Below are 19328 nucleotides of genomic sequence, written 5' to 3'. Positions count from 1 at the left end.
ATCCCCACTGCGCCGCAGTGGGAGCGAAACTCCCCGCAGACCAGACTTTCCCCACTGCGCTGCAGTGGGGGATGCCCACTTCCACTACGCCGCAATGGAAAATGGCTGGTCCAGGTTCAATTCAACTTCAATTGTTGACACACAAAACTTCATACACTTTACAATTCAGAAATCGACCTTCAACATATATCATTACTAATCATCAACAAGTTAAAACACTTTTACATCCATAATCAAAATACCAATTTGAACCAACTATCAAGGACACAATTAGATGGGTCATTTACCCAATTTACCCAAGGTGCCAAAAAGCCATTTTTTTAAGCACAATACTAGTTACAACCTTACACTATCATGAAATCATGACTCAAAAGATGACATTGCTATATTTTCATACAAAAGACACCAAATTGTACCAAGAGCCAAGATGAAGAGGGAAATCTAAGTCTCGAACCAAAAGGATAGCATTCTTCCGCGAATGGTCAAAATACCTTCAATTTCAACTAGCAATCCTAATCAACACTTCAATCAACAAGCCTAGTTCCTTCTTCCAGAACTACCTATAAAATGGTGAACAACTGACAGGTAAGCGAATGCTTAGTGAATATGCTTGCATATAATCATATAAACGAAGGAGGGCAATGCACAAGGGACTGTTGCATATGGACTATGACACCGTTGTGTCATATCCATAATACTCACCCTTGCACCAAGCATTACATAGATCCATATAAGCAGATGATTACAATAACAATAAATATCACAATAACAATGCTCCAGATGAGCCTATGGCCACTAATTAGGCCTGTAATCAAATTCAACCATAAACATGGGACTAACGCCAAATCAATTACCACACATGGACACACTCAACATCGAATGGTAATTGACCAAACGAAAATACAAAGATATGCAAGTATACTCACTTCCTTCGCGACACAATAAACAATTCAAGATAACCGCAATAACAACAATTCAAGCTTTCAACCTATCAACATATCATAATGCACATATAAGGCAATATTCACATTCCTAGCTATTACATCATAGCCAAACCAACCTTTCACTAGCATTCCTACCTTCTAATCACCCCATATCAAATCAAGACATCATCATCATCATCAACATTACTTCACTTAACTAGCCAAAACATCATTTTTATAGTTGGAGTTTCATTACCAACATTCTCATTATAAACAAATTTTAAATAAACAACTAAAACATAATTAATATACATGAATTTGGGGAAATTTATACATAAACTAATCTCTAACAAAAAACCCCCAATTTACCCAAAACAAGAACCCTACTTCTTAGAAAAGAAAGAAATTGGGTTAAGAAATTAATACCTTAAGGGATTCAAGAACTTAATTTAAGACTTAGTTCACAATTTATTCTTCCCCCTTTTTCTCTTGGATTTTCGGTCACCACCACTAACACCACAAACCCTAACTTTTCAATTTCTAATATAATTGGAGATGATTATTGTTATTGTTCTTGGATGAATTGTTTGGATTGCATGAAAGGATAGGATTTAGATTGAATAAAATGAGAAGAAGGTTGGAGAAGAACTGAAAAGGAGAGTGGAATGGTGACTAAGTCAAAACAAATGTGGCTGGCATCTTCTTGTAATGCCACGCCCCCCTTCACCTTTGGGTAATTTTTACTCACTAACTGTTAAAGTTCCAACTAAATTAATCCCATATCTAAAAATAAAATACCAGGAAATTAAGTTAATGGCAAAACTATAAAAAGGGGTTAATTTCTTTACCTTAAACCTTTGGGGTGTTACACATAAGCCCATAATAACCATGTTAGAAGCTATTAGGGTCATTGTTATGGAAAGGATGAACATTATGAGAACACTTGCTGAGGATTGGGTTGGTGATATTGCTCCAAATATTGTAAAGAGGCTTGAATGGAATAAAGATCAACACATGTATGTACACGATTTACATTGTTCAGTTTGATTATAAAGATGAACTCTAACTGATTTTATTTTTGTAGCAACTAGCATGCACATTTTGCAGGTGGATTTGAGTTTGAAGTTAGACAAAAGAATGAAGCTTTCAAAGTAGATGAACATAAAAGAACTTGCAGTTGCAGGATGTGGCAATTATCTGGTTTGCCATGCCCTCATGCATGTTCGACAATATTTAAGCTTGCTAAATTACCCCAAAGATTATATCCCTGCATGGTTTAGAAAAGAAATGTACATTAAGGCATACACTACATATCTTAGATCAGTTGGTGGAATGACAACTTGGGTACCAAATAAACTGAACAAACCTTTACCATCACGAATCAGAAAAATGCCATGAAGGCCTAAAAAGAGAAGAAGACGAGCTGCACACGAAGGTGGTACTGGAGTTAGAATATCAAAGGCAGGTTCTAAGGCAGGTTCTGTTATGACTTGTAAAATATGTTTTCAAGTTGGTCATAAAAAAAGAGGTTGTAAAAATACACCAAAGGAAAAACCTGTTGAGGTGTCTAATCCGGTCGGAAGGCCAAGGAATGATGGCAGGCCAAGTGGTGTTGGATTAAGTGGTCAAACGGTAGGTGGTGGTGCTCAACAAGTTGGTGGTGGTACTGGATCAGTCAAATCAGTCGGTAGTAGTTCTCAATGTGTTGGTGGTAGTGCTCGTTCAGTTGGTGATACTAGAAAAAGGAATGGTTCAACATATGGTTTAAAAGGTATAATTATGATATTACTTGTGAACTTCATACATTAATGTTTTTTTTTTGTTGACTTAAATTGGTTGATATAGGTGGTCCAAAGAGGATCTCAAAAGAGTCAAATAGGAATATGTCAACTGCAAATGCAACTAAGAATGAAAATGTGTCAAGTGGACTTAATTATGAATGAGGATGTTCCCAAAAAGAAAGTCAAGTCAAGTACTAATGTGATGATATTAAGTTGCTGATTATGTTTAAAATTCCTTTTTATACCCATGTATTTTGTTGATCATTTATGAACTAGTGATCCAAAATGGCAACTGATCTTTTGTATAGGGTGATGGCATTTATATAATCTTTTGGGTATGACAGTGTAATGACTTTTGTAAATGGATTTTTTGAATGAAAATGAAGCAAGTAATGGCATATAATGTTGATTGTTGTATGTACAGGCTAAACAAAACATGGAAAATGAATTCAAAGTGCACATGGAAAATGAATTCAAAGTAATGATATGGAAACAAAATAAAAGTGACCGGATACACCTAAGCTCATTACCGGTTAGAAGTAATCCAATGCATACTATAAAATAGATTATAAAGTTGGGATAAGTGCCTCAAAATGTAACTAAGTATGGCCAAATGTCTATTGTAAGAACCAACTATTAGTTTTGGATATTGTATGGAAGTAACTTGGTAAAAGAGTCTAAAACATTAAAAAGTGACTTGTTCCATCATTAGCCGGTAAATACTCTATTTTCTTTTTAATTATTTCCGACGTGGAATATGTGAGCTGGCAAATAACAACAAAAACTAACTTACATATAAAAACAAACGTTGGATCAGTTTCTCATTTCACACACACGAAAATTCCAAACCAAATCCACACATACAACATACGAAATCCAAAATTCGTCTTCAATCGATGTCTATTTAACTCTTCCACTGCTATATCAACGTATGTCCTTCATTTATCTACAAGTAATTCATGTTTTGTAGCAGATATAGAAACGGGGGAAACCGAAAACCCTAATTTTTCATTTTTTTAAATTTTTTAAATTTATTGCAATTGCTTTATATGTCAGAATATGCAAGATTCAATTCCTCATATATTCTTTGACCGCAGATACTAAGTATCTTTGGGAAGACTGTTAAAAGTAATTGTCATCTCTTGAATACTCATAACAGTTAATAAAATGTGATAACTTGGTTCAGTGTACAGGAATGTAAGATGAATAAAGGGGTATTACACATAGGATAATGTTGAGTCATGGATTCGCTGAGGGACTTAGCGAGCTAGTTTATCAGGAAGCTCTCAGCGAATGACTTCTTCAGCGAGCTTCTGTACCAGCAAGCATTCAACAAAGCATCAATTATCTTCATGTCTAAAGGATAAGTTCAATGACTCACCGTCCAGTTTTTGTAAGTCAAATATGGGCGGGAAAATGAAAATAAGGAGGATGGTCCCAAGAACACGTGTTGATCAAGAAGGATGAAGACATGTGACCTTGTACCAACAATGGTACCTTGGTGTTTCTCTTTCAACATCAACAAAGAACTCTGCAGATCTGTGTCAACATCAACTAAGGTTGTCATGTGATTCCAATCTGCCTATATAAGGAATCACTTGACCTAGCCACCATTCTGTTGGTCTTTGCATCTTTCATATTTAGAGTCTTCTTTGTATTTCATTGTTAAGTTTTTGGTGTGTCAAAAAACTTAAGAATCTTTTCTTTTCTTCTTTGTTCTTATTGTAAAACCAACCGACCATGTATTCACTGTTTAGTTTATAATACATACAACTAAACTTTCTTTCTTTCTTGTTCTTGTTTTAATTAGTTTACATTAGTTGTTAAATTACAATAATCTTGCAAACGTTGGGACTTTCAGTTGGTATCAGAGCAGTGTTTCGATACACTGAAACTGATCTGAGTTGATCGTTTGCAGATTATTTTTTTCTTTCTTTTCTGTATCTAAAACCCCTCTTTCTTATCTTCTTTGAATACATGGCCTCCGTACCCTCTCTGGTAAACAACCGAGATTTCAGGTACGTCTCCATTCTACCTAGATTTGAAGCACATGACTTCGGATCTTGGAAGGAGAGAATGCTCCTACACATCGTAGGAGTCGAACCCTATCTTATGACCATCTTGACCAGAGGACCATATGTACCTGTACTGGTCACTAGAACACCAGGAGCAACTGTTGATGCTCCAGAGGCTGTCACCGAAATAGTGAAACTAGAGGTACAATGGACAGACGATGAGCGAAGGCTTGTCAATCTAGATGCTCGGTTGAGGAACCTTATTAATAACACTCTTCCTGATAATATCATGAAGTCTGTTGTCAAACTTCTTTCTTCAAAATTGGTGTGGGATAATCTCTGTACCAGATTCGATGGTACGGCTGATGTTCTTTCTACCAAAAAGATCGATCTTAAACGTGCCTATGAAGGATTCTTCTCTCTACCTAATGAGAATCTAGATGACACTTATAATCGATTTAAATGTCTTTTGAATGATATGATCAACATTGGCATAAAGTATGATAAACTCGAAATATGCCACAAGTTCATTGACAGCTTGCCGAGTAAATGGCAAGGAATAAGACAAATTCTTCGGAACACCAAACAACTGAATCAACATGACCTTGAATCTCTTTATGGCACTCTTCAATTTGAAGAGAGAGCCCTTGCTCAAAATTTGAGAGCAGAAGCTGAGTGAAAACGTCATGCTGGTTCATCTTCTTCTTCCTCTCTATCTAATACTTCTAATAATTATGACCCTTTAGCCTTGGTCTCTGCTGAACCTATCAATCTAAATGATGAGGTTAGCACTTCCACTCTTCCTCCTTCTATTCAGTCTCTTGTCGATATTCTCGATGCTGACGAGAAACAAGAGATGTTCAGTGATTTTATGGATTTTGCCTTAATCGCTGGAAAGAGGTATTCCAGAAAGTGGAACAAATGTAAGTCGGTTGCTCCATATAAACCTCCTGTCGACAAGTCTTAGGAGGAATACTGGAGATGTGGTCAAAAAGGCCACTACCAAAAAGTTTGCAAGGTGTCTATTCCCACTTTACAGGTATCGAAGCCCTTTTCTTCTTCATCAGTTAAGCCATCCGATGAATACAAGAAGAAATACTATGAACTTCGAGCCAAAATGGCAGAAGTTGAAGAAACAAAGCTTCCTGCCAAAAGTCTTGTTGCTGAGCAACATGACTGGGCAGAATCTGATGATTCTGACGCTGAAGGCGAGGAGTATGTTGATGCCATTTGCTTCATGGCTCTTGCTGATGACCAGGCACTGACAAAAGATCAAGTGTGTTCTAGTCAACGGGTCAACGTCACACTTAAGAAGGTATGTAATATTTCCTCTGCATCTGAAGAGGATAAACCTAAAATTCATGAATCTCTTACTTGTGATCTTCAGTTTGTCGAATCTATTCATGCTGATCTTCAGTTTAAGCTTAACTCAGTTAGTGCTGATCTAAGTGACAAAACTGACAAGCTCAAGGACTTAAGAAACGTCCATTGAATCTCAAAAACTTGCTAATCAAACCTTGCAAGTTTCAAATGAGAAACTAAAAGACAAGGTCGCTGACCTTGAACGAATTGTTACATCATGGTCCAAAGCATCAAAGCTTCATGACCAAATTTTCAGCAAACTTATGCCTACTCAAATCAAAGCCATTATTGGTGGAGATTATGAGACAACAACTTTTGTTACCGCTCACTTTGGTAAAAATCCTGCTGCCGAAGAAAGGCTTCCACCAAGTGCTGTGGCCTCTCCTGAGGAATTAATGAAGTATTACTTTATAAAGGGAATGGATAATTACCATTCTGAACTTGGTAATAGTTCATCCTCTCCAAGCACTTCTTCCTCAACTCCAAGATCTGAAACTAGCGAATCTTCAAGATCTGCTGAAGTTGTCCTCCCAAATCATTCCATTATTGACATGATGCCTAATGAAGGAAATCCCTCAAGTTGTAATACTAAACCCATTGCTCCTTAAGTTGTCACTGTTGCACCTAAGGCTTTTGAACCCTTCAAAAGAAGCAAGGTTGTTGTCCCTTATGACTACAGTACTCCTCAACGAGTAGTACCTATGAGTCAGATAGCTGATAACTCCATTCTATTAGCTGTCGCTGATCACCCTGTGTGTCAGCCATCCACTTCAATCATTCATCCTCATGCTAAAAGTAAGTCTGATATGCATGATCGATTAATGAAAAGACGAACAAGGTTTGCTGATACACGCTATCAGCAACCCAATACAGTCTATGTCCCAAAAGGAACATACTTCCCTTTGCAACCACCCCCTATTCAGCAGGTCAAACCTCATCAGCGATTAGAATAACAAATCGCTCAAGCTATTCGTGTGTCTCAGCAACCCAAACTTGCTTAGCAGGTTAGACCACCTCAGCAAGGAGGTCAGCGAGTTGCTCAGACCTCTTTAGGACACTCTTCCTCCAATGCTCAATCAAAGGGTAAGTCTGTTCTTGGATCAATCCCTAAATCACATCCTCCTCATCAATCGAGGAAGAAAAAAGACATCATCTGGAGCATCATCCTCTGCTACCAATCCTGAGATAAGTGCATTAACCAAGAGAGTAAATGACTTATCTTCTCAGCTGAAAGAGTTTCTAATCTCTCAGAAACAAAACCCTAGAAAGTGTTATCTCTGTGGAGAGAGAGGACACATTGCTGCTGAATGTCCTAACCAGGAGTCTAGAAATCCTCCTGAGATAGTCATTCAGCCAAATCCACCCTCTTTTTCTTCCGCTGCTCCTTCTACATCTACAATGGAGGAACCAGACTCTCCCATTGAGTCTAATGTTAGCCCTAATTCATTCTCAGTTCTAAATGACAGGCAAATCGCTGATCTAATTGCAGCTCGGCGAATTGCATTTCCTCAGTCTCAAGAGATCATCACAAATGATCATGGTAGTATTCTAGTTGAATATGGTGAAAATAATCATGTCACCAACCTTACCATTCTTAACACTGAGAATACTGTCACTTATGTCTCTCCTGAGAATGAAGGAATTCATGAAACCTCTCGTGATATGCCTTCAATCAATGAGACTGCTAATCACAGAATCTCCTTACCTCTTGAACCTCTTCAAGTCTCTGCTGAACATTTCATCACCAGACACTCTAATGATTCAACCTAAATCCTTCTTATGTTATCCTGCAGGCATCGTTAGGAAAGGAAGTGTGGTATTTGGACAGTGGCTGTTCAAAACACATGACTGGATCCAAGGACCTGTTGGATAACTATGTGGAGGCCAATGGTTCCACAGTTGTGTTTGGTGATAATTCTACAGGCCAAACAGAAGGATATGGTTCTCTCTCAAGTGGGCTGATAAAATTCACTAAGATCGCTTATGTAAATGGGTTAAAGCATAACCTTATCAGCATCAGTCAACTGTGTGATGCTGACTACAAGGTCGTCCTTGACAAGTATCAAGGCACAATTGTAAATATCAATAAAGAGGTAGTGTTAGTCGCTCCTAGAAAAAGAGATGTCTATTTAGTAGACTTTACTCCTGTCAAAACTGACAACATTTCTTCTCTAAAGCTGCTTCTCAAATTATTTGGTTATGGCACAAGCGTATGTCGCATGTGAACTTTAAGACAATTAATTCTCTAGCGAAGAAACATCTGGTTCGAGGTCTTCCTCCTTTCACTTATGAGAAGGATAGGCTCTGTGGTGCCTGTGAAAAGGGTAAAAGCCATCGAGCCACTTTCAAAACAAAGCAAGCTAATTCAATAAATAGCTGCTTTCATCTTCTTCACATGGACCTTTTTGGTCCAGTGAATGTCCAAAGTATAAGGGGTAGCAAATACACTATAGTCATTGTGGATGAATATTCACGATACTTGGATAATTTTTCTCCATTCTAAGAGTGATGCTGCTGAGGAAATTATTAAGTTCATCAAAAAGATTGAAAACCTCAACAGCATACGTGTTAAAGAACTTAGAAGTGATCATGGCACTGAGTTCAGAACCCACTCTTTTGAAAGTTTTTGTGCTGATCAAGGGATTGCACAAAAGTTTTCTTCTATTCGAACTCCTGAGCAAAATGGAGTAGCTGAAAGGAGAAATCGTACTCTCATTGAAGTTTCTAGAACAATGCTCAGTGAGTGTTATCTTCCTAGCAAATTCTGGGCTGAGGTAATTAGCACTGCCTGTCATACCCAAAACAGGTGTCTTATTGTCAAAAGACATGATAAGACTGCCTATGAGATTCTTAAGGGTAAGAAACCTCAAATTGGATATTTCTATGTTTTTGGTTGCCCCATTTTTATTTTTAATGATAAGGATCATTTAGGTAAATTCGATCCTAAAGCTGATGATGGATATTTCCTAGGATATTCCTCCATCAGCAAGGCATTTCGAGTATTCAATACTCGAACTCAAAAAGTAGAGGAATCAATTCATGTTACCTTTGATGAAAGTAACTCAGCATTAGGAGACATATCTACCGCTTCATCTGCTGAGGCAAATCTTGAGGACCTCGCTGACACTCTACATGTTTCAGCGACTCCTCAGAATCTCTCTGAGACAACTGACGCTGACCTAGCTAATGCATAAGCAATCAATGAGTTTGTGGAAGCTCACATTTACTCTATTGACCCAATTGAGCCTCTTCTAAGGAATGTTAATGTCTCTTCCATTAACACTCTCCTTGCTGAAGCTCAGGATAATGACAGTGTCGCTGAGGAAATCTTCCATGATGCCTCAGCAAATCCTATCCCTGAATTTGCTAATGAGGATTCCTCTCAGCAAGAAGTGCCTTCTACACTCAGTGATCCCCTTGTCAGCATTCCTGAACCATCCTTATCAATTGATTTCTCCTCGTACTCTCTTCCTCCCATCACTTCATTTGCTGTGACTCACTCTTCTTCCATCCATTCACCAGCACTTCAATGGACTGCTGGTCATCCTCTTGACCATGTGATTGGAAATCCACTCGATGGTGTCCAAACCAGAGCAACGACAAGCAATACTTGTTTCTATGTTAATTTCTTATCTCAAATTGTGCCCAATAATATTGGGGAAGCGATGGCTGATCCTTCTTGGGTTGAATCTATGTAAGAAGAACTCATCCAATTTGAGAAACATCATGTCTGGTTTCTTGTTCCTTCTCCTTCCTACAAAGAACCTATTGGCACTCGATAGGTTTATAGAAACTAGATGGATGAAGCAGGTGTGGTAATTCGCAATAAGGCAAGACTGGTGGCACAAGGTTACACTCAAGCTGAAGGCATTGACTATGATGAAACCTTTGCTCCAGTCGCTCGCCTTGAAGCCATTCGTCTATTTCTTGCTCATGCTGCATATAAAGGCTTCATTGTCTATCAAATGGACGTCAAGAGTCCCTTTCTTAATGGTACTCTTGATGAAGAAGTCTATGTTTATCAGCCTCCAAGCTTTGAGGATTCAAAGCATCCTGACCATGTATACAAGCTCAATAAAGCCTTGTATGGTCTTAAACAGACTCCCAGAGCCTGGTATGATACTCTTTCTACCTTTCTCTTAGATCATGGGTTTCAAAGGGGAACTATTGATAGCACTCTTTTTATTTATAAAGAGAGAGCTCATGCTTTGTATGTTCAAATATATGTCGATGACATAATTTTTGGTTCCCTTTCTACTAAGCTATGTAAGAAGTTTAGTGCTCTTATGTCAAGTGCGTTTGAGATGAGTATGATGGGTGAGTTAACCTTCTTTTTAGGTTTACAAATTAAGCAACTTCCCACAGGAATATTCATCAATCAAGAAAAATATATTAGGGATATGTTGCATAAATTTGACTTTACCCATGTCACTCCCAAACGTACTCCCATGTCTCCTCCCAATAATCTTCATGCTGATCCTGATGGGAAGTATGTGAATCCCACTTACTATAGAGGCATGATTGGGTCGCTCATGTATCTCACAGCGAGTCGCCCTGACATTATGTTTGCCACATGTCTCTATGCTCGTTATCAAGCTTCTCCACGTGAGTCGCATCTCCTCGCTGTAAAGCAAATCTTTAAATATCTCAAAGGTACACCCATATTGGACCTTTGGTACCCTAGAGATTCCAGCTTTGATCTTGTTGGCTTCTCTGACTCCGACTATGCTGGATGCATGCTTGATCGGAAAAGCACCAGTGGAGGTTGCCAACTGCTGGGAGGGAGACTGACTAGTTGGACTAGTAAAGAGCAACACATAGTCTCCATCTCCACAGCTGAAGCAGAATATGTCTCTGCAGCGAGTTGTTGTGCCCAAATGCTTTGGATGAAGCATCAACTCGCTGATTATGATCTGGAATACTCTAAAAATCCAATCATGTGTGATAATACAAGTGCTATTGCTATTACACACAATCCTGTTCAGCATTCCAAAACCAAGCATATTGATATTCGATATCACTTCATTCGTAACCATGTCATGAAGGGAGATGTTGAAATCTATTTCATTCCAACTGATGATCAATTAGCTGACATCTTTACTAAACCCTTGGATGAAACTAGATTCAAACTGCTTGTAAGCAAGTTAGGAATGCTAAATCGGGAATCAGCTACATGATTTGTCATGTATGTTACCTCAGCAATTCTAAGTTTGTCTTACTCGCTGAAACAAAAAGCAATGAAGAGCTTAGAGTATTCATCTAGTCCAGTATCAAACGGTTGCTAGTAAAGACTTCTAAAATCCGTTGATCCCTGTTGCTTTGGGAAAAAGCAAAATAAAGGCAATGGAAAGTCAAAAGTTTCCATCTAGTCCAGTATCAAATGGTTACTGGTAAAGACTTCTAAAATCCGTTGATCCCTGTTGCTTTGGGCAAAAGCAAAATAAAGGCAATGGAAAGTCAAAAGTTTCCATTTAGTCCAATAGCAAACGGTTATTGGTAAAGACTTGTAAAATCCGTTAATCCTTGTTGCTTTAGGAAAAAGCAAAATAAAAGCAATGAAGAGCTAAAAGTCTTCATCTAGTCCATCAGCAAACGGTTGTTGGTAAAGACTTATAAAATCCGTTGATGGCTGACAATTTGCCAAAAATTGTTTTATCAGCGACCTCGTGTTAGTCACGAGATCACTGACCTTCATCCTTTATATACTTGTCTAAGCACCGATTAAATCCTTCCCTTCAAAAGAGGTGCTGAAGCATTTTATAAATAAAATAATATCAAAACATATCTTTTCGATATTAAATAAAACATAGGACTATATCTGAAATTATCTATTTCGGATGCAACTATGTTGGTGACGTGACACTCTTTTGAACCATATGTTTTATAATTCAAACTAAAAGTCACCCACTTGTTTCCTTGAGTACGTCACCCGTCCACTTGTGGCTGTCACTGTGGATCTGACTGACTGGTTCCGTCTGACACATACGACGCACACTCGAGTATTTGTGGACAAAATTTTCCTTTCCTTTCTTTAAACGTTACTCACAAAAGAGTTTTATATTAAATATGTGTACATATCCTATACATATATATATGACAGTTGTTAAATACAGCTGTTCCACAGTTTGAACAAGAGGAGAGAGAAAACCATTTCTGTCTTTTCACTTGATTAATCATGGTCCATCACCATACCTTATATATACAAACTCATATTCATTTTTCCATTTTCACGCTTTCTCATAACTATTCAGCTTCACTCAAATCTCTTAAATCTCTCAAACTACTCATCTTTTCTTAATCAACACTTCAAATCTCTTCAATGGCTTCTTCATCAAAAATCCCTCAACAACAAGAAAACATTGAAATTCCATCTACTTCCGCTGCCACTGAACAAATTCCTAAATCATATCTAAACTCTCTTACTTATACCCTTCTTCTAATGTAATTAAATCTTCCAAAATCTCCTTTTCTGCTTCGGATATGGTTGTAAAACCCAACAATCATATCGGCTCGTCTGACGTGCCAAAAGGCACAAAAGGATATAAGCCGATGCTGGATTTCATCCACGCATCTCCTGCCAGTTATTGCATAATGGCGGATCCGGAGAAGAATTTTGTTCATCTTCTCCGAGAATTCTGGTGGACATGTAATTTTGATGAGCCCAACTAGACGATCACTGGTACTGTTCGTCAGGGGTCGAAGATCATCACCATTACACCGGAATCTCTTCGCCAAACCCTTCGATTTCCACAAGAAACTGACGATAATAAGTTTGTGGAAGCCGTTGGTGATGATGTATAAAAGCATGGTTGCCCTCTATTGAGTATAACCATCAATTAAGAAACCCTACAGCTATCCCAAGCAACCCATTGAAGCAGAATCTGCCTGGGATCTGGAGGGTATTATTCACTCATGTGATTCAGTGCATGGGTGGAAACGATGGATCTTATAATCAAGCATCAGCAACATCGATGCCTATGATCCATGCACTGCCTGAGGGGCGATTTGTTGATTACGCCCAGCTGATCTTCAATGATATGAAGAACAAGATCACCATGAACAACAGGTCTCATACAGTGCCTTTTGTAAGTATCTTCTCTCTTATCTTCAGGGAGGCACTAGGTGAAGAATATGTGTTGCTAAATGCTGCCACTATTCCAATAGCGAGAGTGGGGAACAACATCAACAAGCAGCCCGGTGAGCATCTGGTTGCTCGCTTCACTTCTCACATTAAAGAGGTACTCTTCTCACTAAACTCTTCTTTATACCCGAAAGATAGCGACTGGGAGGCAGCACCTCTATCTGATGCGGTGGCTGGTACGGTCGCTGTGCATGCCTCAATGCCTTTAGAGGCTGGCTCGCTGGTAAACCCCCCAGTGACCTCCAAAGCCTCCAAAAAGACCAAATCTAAATCCAAGGCAACATCATCAACATAAACTCCACAATCTTCACCCTCCGCTGACGTCCTTAAACGTAAGCGGAGTGTACCTAAGGGCAAACCCAAGGTTAGGACGTCCTCACTGCCCAAGGACATTAGTACCCAGGCCACCCCAACAGGTTGCTAACGAGCTAAATGGGAACAGCATGCAACCACCTCAAACTTCTTTAGGCGAGGTTGGTGAAGATATTAGGTCACCCCAACCCACTAGAGTTCTAAGTCCAACTCCACCCCCAAATATTTCCCCTTCTTCTTCAATACCCTCCGAGTCATTGACAGCAGCCAAATCACAGGTGATGATAGAGTCAACACCCTCTACAGCCGATGATGTCCCAGTGGAACAACATACTGAGATTGAGGCACCAGGTTCCTTTACCCCCTTTATTACTACAAGTGTCTCGGAAACTGTTAGTACAGGAACTGAGACCATTGTTTTTGAAAAAAGTGTTGTTAGTGATGAAGAACTGGGCAGTGAGTTAGACCTCCAAGATGATGATGCTGAAATCAAACTCACTGCTGCAGAGGAAAGTGAAGAAGAGGTCATTACTAGTGGCTTCTTGGCAGAAGACTTGGGATATGTGCTAATCTCCTCTCCTCCCACTAAATTTGAGGATACCCCAGCTTCATTAAATGATATGCCTCCCTCTCCTAGCTATTCTCCAAGGCCTACAGCTACTCATGAACAAATTGGACACTTTGGAGAATATGCAACTGAACTTAATGATGTTGAGCTTCAGCGAAGGGTGCAATATTGTCACCCTCAAAGACTCAAGTCAACAATTTATATTGAGGTAGAAGAGCTTGATGATGAGATTATGAAAGTACCTCCATTGCACCATCCAGATTTCTTCAAGGTTCCTTGTGTTCGATATCCTGTTTCTTTAAAAGCTCTCAAGGTTCCTTTTGCTGATGAAGATCTCCAAACTGCATTTACTGCCATTAATGTGCCTGGCCTTGATTATGTTGAAACTTGCCAGCTGCACGAATTATTAAGGAGGGTGCAAAATCTGCCAAAGCCAAGGGAATAGACATGGTTATCTGTATGGTTGGCTGGTAGACAAGATTGTTGCATTGAATGCTGATGCTCATGATCAATTTCTGAAGTTGATCACTGGTAATGATGAGATGATTGATGAAATGGCTGAATTGAAAGATAAAGTATTTGGGATCATCAAGGAACATCACTACCAGAACAAGTCTCATGAAAGTCTTCTTAGGAGAAACCAATTGCTGTTGGATCAAAGCATGAAGAGAGTCAGCACTTCCAATTCTCAAATTTTTTCCTCGCTGGACAAGCTAACAAATGAACTCCACGCAGCGAAGGTCACTGAAGTGCCTGGCCTCTTATCCTCTCTCAACCAACTCTCTCAATCAAATATTCTCTTCACCGCTCAACTTCATCAACTTGATCTCACTGTCTCCTCCTTCTCAAAAAATCAAGACAACTTTCTCACCACCCTTACAAATGAAATCTCTTCCCGCAAAAATCAAGTCTTCTCTCGCACTCCCTTCCAAGTTGCTGTTGACAAACAGTTGCTTGAAGAATCTGTAAGCAGAACGAAGAACCTAGAAGACGAGGTTGCATCCCTTAAGGGAATGATAGGAGAAATGTTGGGACTCCTCAGGCGAGGAAATGTGCAAGTAGCTAGTCCCTCAACTGCTTCCAAGGGGGAGAAAATTGAGAAGGAGGTCCCAGCAACTCAAAGTAATGAACATATGAATGCTGCCCCCATGCTGAAACTGACAAAGTTGAGACGGTTGTAGAACCGGCAGCAAGTGTTGAGGGGGAGCAAAATGAGAAGGTCGTTGAACCAAGCATCGCTGAGGGTGTGCCAGCGAATGTTGAAGAGGTAGTCGCTGATGATAGTATGCCAACGAGGCCAATAAATGTGTCTACTTTTAAGCCAACTGCTGATTCCATGCTGCCCTTGAAAAGAAATATGCTAATAAGGGTAAAGAAGTTGTGGTCACTAAAAGCAAGCCCCCTAAGATTCCCTCTTCAGCAAGGGAACAACAAGAAAAGCTTATGTCTGGGGCATTTCCCAAGTCCTCACTATCAACAATAACTGCTGAACTTACTCCTATAGAAATCGTACTTCAAGAAGAATTGAAACAAAAGAAAAGGGAAGAAGAACTTACTGAGAAGTTTATAAGTGAGCAAATTGTTAGTGAGGAACTAAAAGATGCCGATGATGATGTAAAAAGATTGGCTCAACAGTCTGGTGGCCTTGAAGCTCTAAAGAAGAGAGAGGCAGAGTTCTTTGCCAACAAAACAAAGAATTTTGAAGAAAGTCAAAGACTCTACCTCAAATCAAGGGAAGTTAGGCAGAGAAAAGAGGAGATCATGTCTGTCAAGGTCTCGCTCACTCAACAAGAAATGAATCTTAACATTCAGAGGAAAGGTGTGCCCAAGTTGTATACATTGAAGAATGTCACTAAAGATACACTTGGGCCAACTGAATGGATTGAGATTTACAAGTTGATCAAGGACAAGAAGGGTGTAACTTATGATCTCTTGATCAAGATGGCAGGTGAGCAGATAAAGCACACTCGAAAAATGGAGCAAAAATATAAAGTTCAAGACTCCCTCCTCAGCACTGCAAGACATCCATTTCCTCCTCCTCCCCAACAACCAAGAAGGGGTGTAAAGAGAACAGCTTCTGGTCAAGCAGTCTCTCAGCGTCCCTCCATTCTCAGAACTGTACCAAAAACAGATATTGATGAGGAGCCGCTGCTGAATTTAAAGATGCCCTCCAGAACCCTCTTCATGGACGGAGTATATGATGACAAGCTGGGAGGCTTCTGTTTTTGTAATGTTCATGAACTCTTCTTCAGGACCAGTGAAATAGGAATTGTTCCCTCTGGCTTTCTTGTTAAAATAAGAAAATATTGCATTCCTCCAACAATCATGAGTTCATCAAATTAATTGATCAGGAGCTGATGAAGCCAGCAAGACAACAAGACAAAGGTTTCATTGAAGCAAAAGAAGAATGTCTATGGGAGTAGTAACACTTGTAAATTTTCAATTGCTCTAATGTAAATGTTTGTCATATATAATATCAGCAATTCTCTCAACTCTTTTATTATTGTTACTTGTAAAATCAAGTATCATCTACTCCGCTAAGTCTCCTCGACGAATAGGGGAGATTGTTGAGTCATGGATTCGCTGAGGGACTTAGCGAGTTAGTTTATCAGCAAGCTCTCAGCGAATGACTTCTTCAGCGAGCTTCTGTACCAGCAAGCATTCAACAAAGCATCAATTATCTTCATGTCTAAAGGATAAGTTCAATGACTCATCATCCAGTTTTGTAAGTCAAATATGGGCGGGAAAATGAAGATAAGGAGGATGGTCCTAAGGACACGTGTTGATCAAGAAGGATGAAGACATGTGACCTTGTACCAACAATGGTACCTTGGTGTTTCTCTTTCATACCCGATATGGAACTCTGCAGATCTGAGTCTTCCACCAATAGATGGTTGACAACATTCGAGGTGTCAACATCAACTAAGGTTGTCATGTGATTCCAATCTGCCTATATAAGGAATCACTTGACCTAGCCACCATTCTGTTGGTCTTTGCATCTTTCATACTTAGAGTCTTCTTTGTATTTCATTGTTAAGTTTTTGGTGTGTCGAAAAACTTAACAATCTTTTCTTTTCTTCTTTGTTCTTATTGTAAAATCAACTGACCATGTATTCACTGTTCAGTTTATAATACATATAACTAAACTTTCTTTCTTTCCTATTCTTGTTTTAAGTAGTTTACATTAGTTGTTAACTTACAATAATCTTGCAAACGTTGGGACTTTCAGATAAGTACTGTTGTATTGCTGCTTGTGTATATTTGCTACGAGAGAGGCGGAATAGAAGGCAATTCAAAGTTGTTGAGTTGTGTAAAGGAAAACAAGTAGACCCGATTCTTACAGTTATCAGATACAGTTATCATTCATTGTTATTACAACTAATAACTTGGTATATTGTAATACATATATTGTGTTAATTTGCTTAACATATCATATGAGTATTATCAACCAGTAATTTAAGTTTCCGAACTGTTGGTACCTTAAAAATTTTAGTTTACATAAGACCGCTATATACTGATCAAGTGATTAGGGCTCATGGTTTACCCTTCTCCGTACGTTAAATGTTTTTACTGGCATTTATATTATTAGTAGGGTTGACGCCCAGTCCAATGCATGACGTTGTGCCAGCACGTTTTGTTCTTTCAAATTGTATACAATGTAAACATGGAAGCATGATGGGTGTTAACTTAGGATCAGAAACACAAAGATATGCCCTTGTATTGATTATATAATCCTACATTTAAGGGAAGGATGTATGATTGATTTAGATGATAATCTCTCATGATGATCAAGAGAGTTCACCAACAACGTTCAATAAAACAATTAGCAGAATAAATTACACTGTATCAATATGCATGTTTTTGTATGACTATCTATGAATAAATGAGTTTTTAAGGTTAACAATGCCATTTTGCATTTGGTTTTAGGGTTAAATATGACATTCTATATGGTGGTTATGAATGCAGTCACTGAAATTACTTTTTTGGAGTGTTATGAATGAGTATTATCTTCAATGAGATATATAATTCAAGAAGTTGTTGGACTGCTATATTGATATACTTTGGTAATTGATAGGCAGGTGTTACAAAACATACATCTATATCTACCAAGTTCGATGGTTGGTTTAGTATTATGTCGGTCGAAGAAAAGTAAAGGAAAGATGGGATAGAACCTGGAAACGTCACAACAAGCTGTTAGAGAAGGGAAGGCTATCTATTGGGGACCTGAGGGAAGTGTTTTCTGGAGGTATTATTTAGCGTAAACATCATCCAAATGATGATTGGGATGTATATCAATTGCTAAACAAACATGTATATCATTACGTTCTTTCTTACATTATGTATTATGCTTTGAGTTAACCAGCTAAATATTTTTCCTAATACTCTTCTAATGCGTGATTGTTTTTTTCTGTTATTGATAATGTTCATTTATTTATTTTGCAGGTCTACTCTTTAGGAGGTCTTGATACTTGATAGACGATGATGATGATTATACAAGGTATTATAGATGATAGAAGTAGGCTCAATTAAAGGGTGATATAAAGGAGATAAATATATGATAGAAGTAGCTAGGCTCATTTAAGAATCATGAAAAATACCAATGACATGATACTATGGTAGTTAAAGCATCAAGAATATCCGATTTGCTTGACTCTATTTTAGTAAATTATGTTTTAATTAAGAGTATTTTTAGATATATGTAGAATTGTACTATGTAATATTTTACTGATATATTAAGATACTCATTTAACTTTTATATGTTGTTCCCATATGTATATCACTAGCACGGTTCCCGCGTCGTGGCGGTAACATTGTGATGGTAGTAATGGAGGCGGCGTCGAGTAACATGAAATTGATGTAAAAGTAATTAATGTAAAATGTTAATGAAAATATTTTAAAAGATAAATAATTGGTAGTGTAATTTAATCATTTGGGATATTTTAGATAATTTTCTCATTTAACTTTTAAAGAGAGGGTTATTTGTAATCAAACGTTAAATAGGGGTATTTTGTGAATTAAAGAATGTTGAATTTCTTAAAATAAGAGAGATCATTTTGATTTATAAGGGGTTATAGATATACGTTTGACTATTAAACTTTCAAACATATATTGTTTAAAATAGTAATAATAAATTTGTAATATGTGAATTATGTGTTTGATATGTAATTGATAATATTGAGATGAAATGTAATAGATAGATACATGCATCAAATGATTAGCATTAAT

Source organism: Erigeron canadensis, chromosome 5 (genome assembly GCF_010389155.1).
Source record: "Erigeron canadensis isolate Cc75 chromosome 5, C_canadensis_v1, whole genome shotgun sequence".
Taxonomy (NCBI): Eukaryota; Viridiplantae; Streptophyta; class Magnoliopsida; order Asterales; family Asteraceae; genus Erigeron; species Erigeron canadensis.
This window is presented reverse-complemented; position numbering follows the sequence as displayed.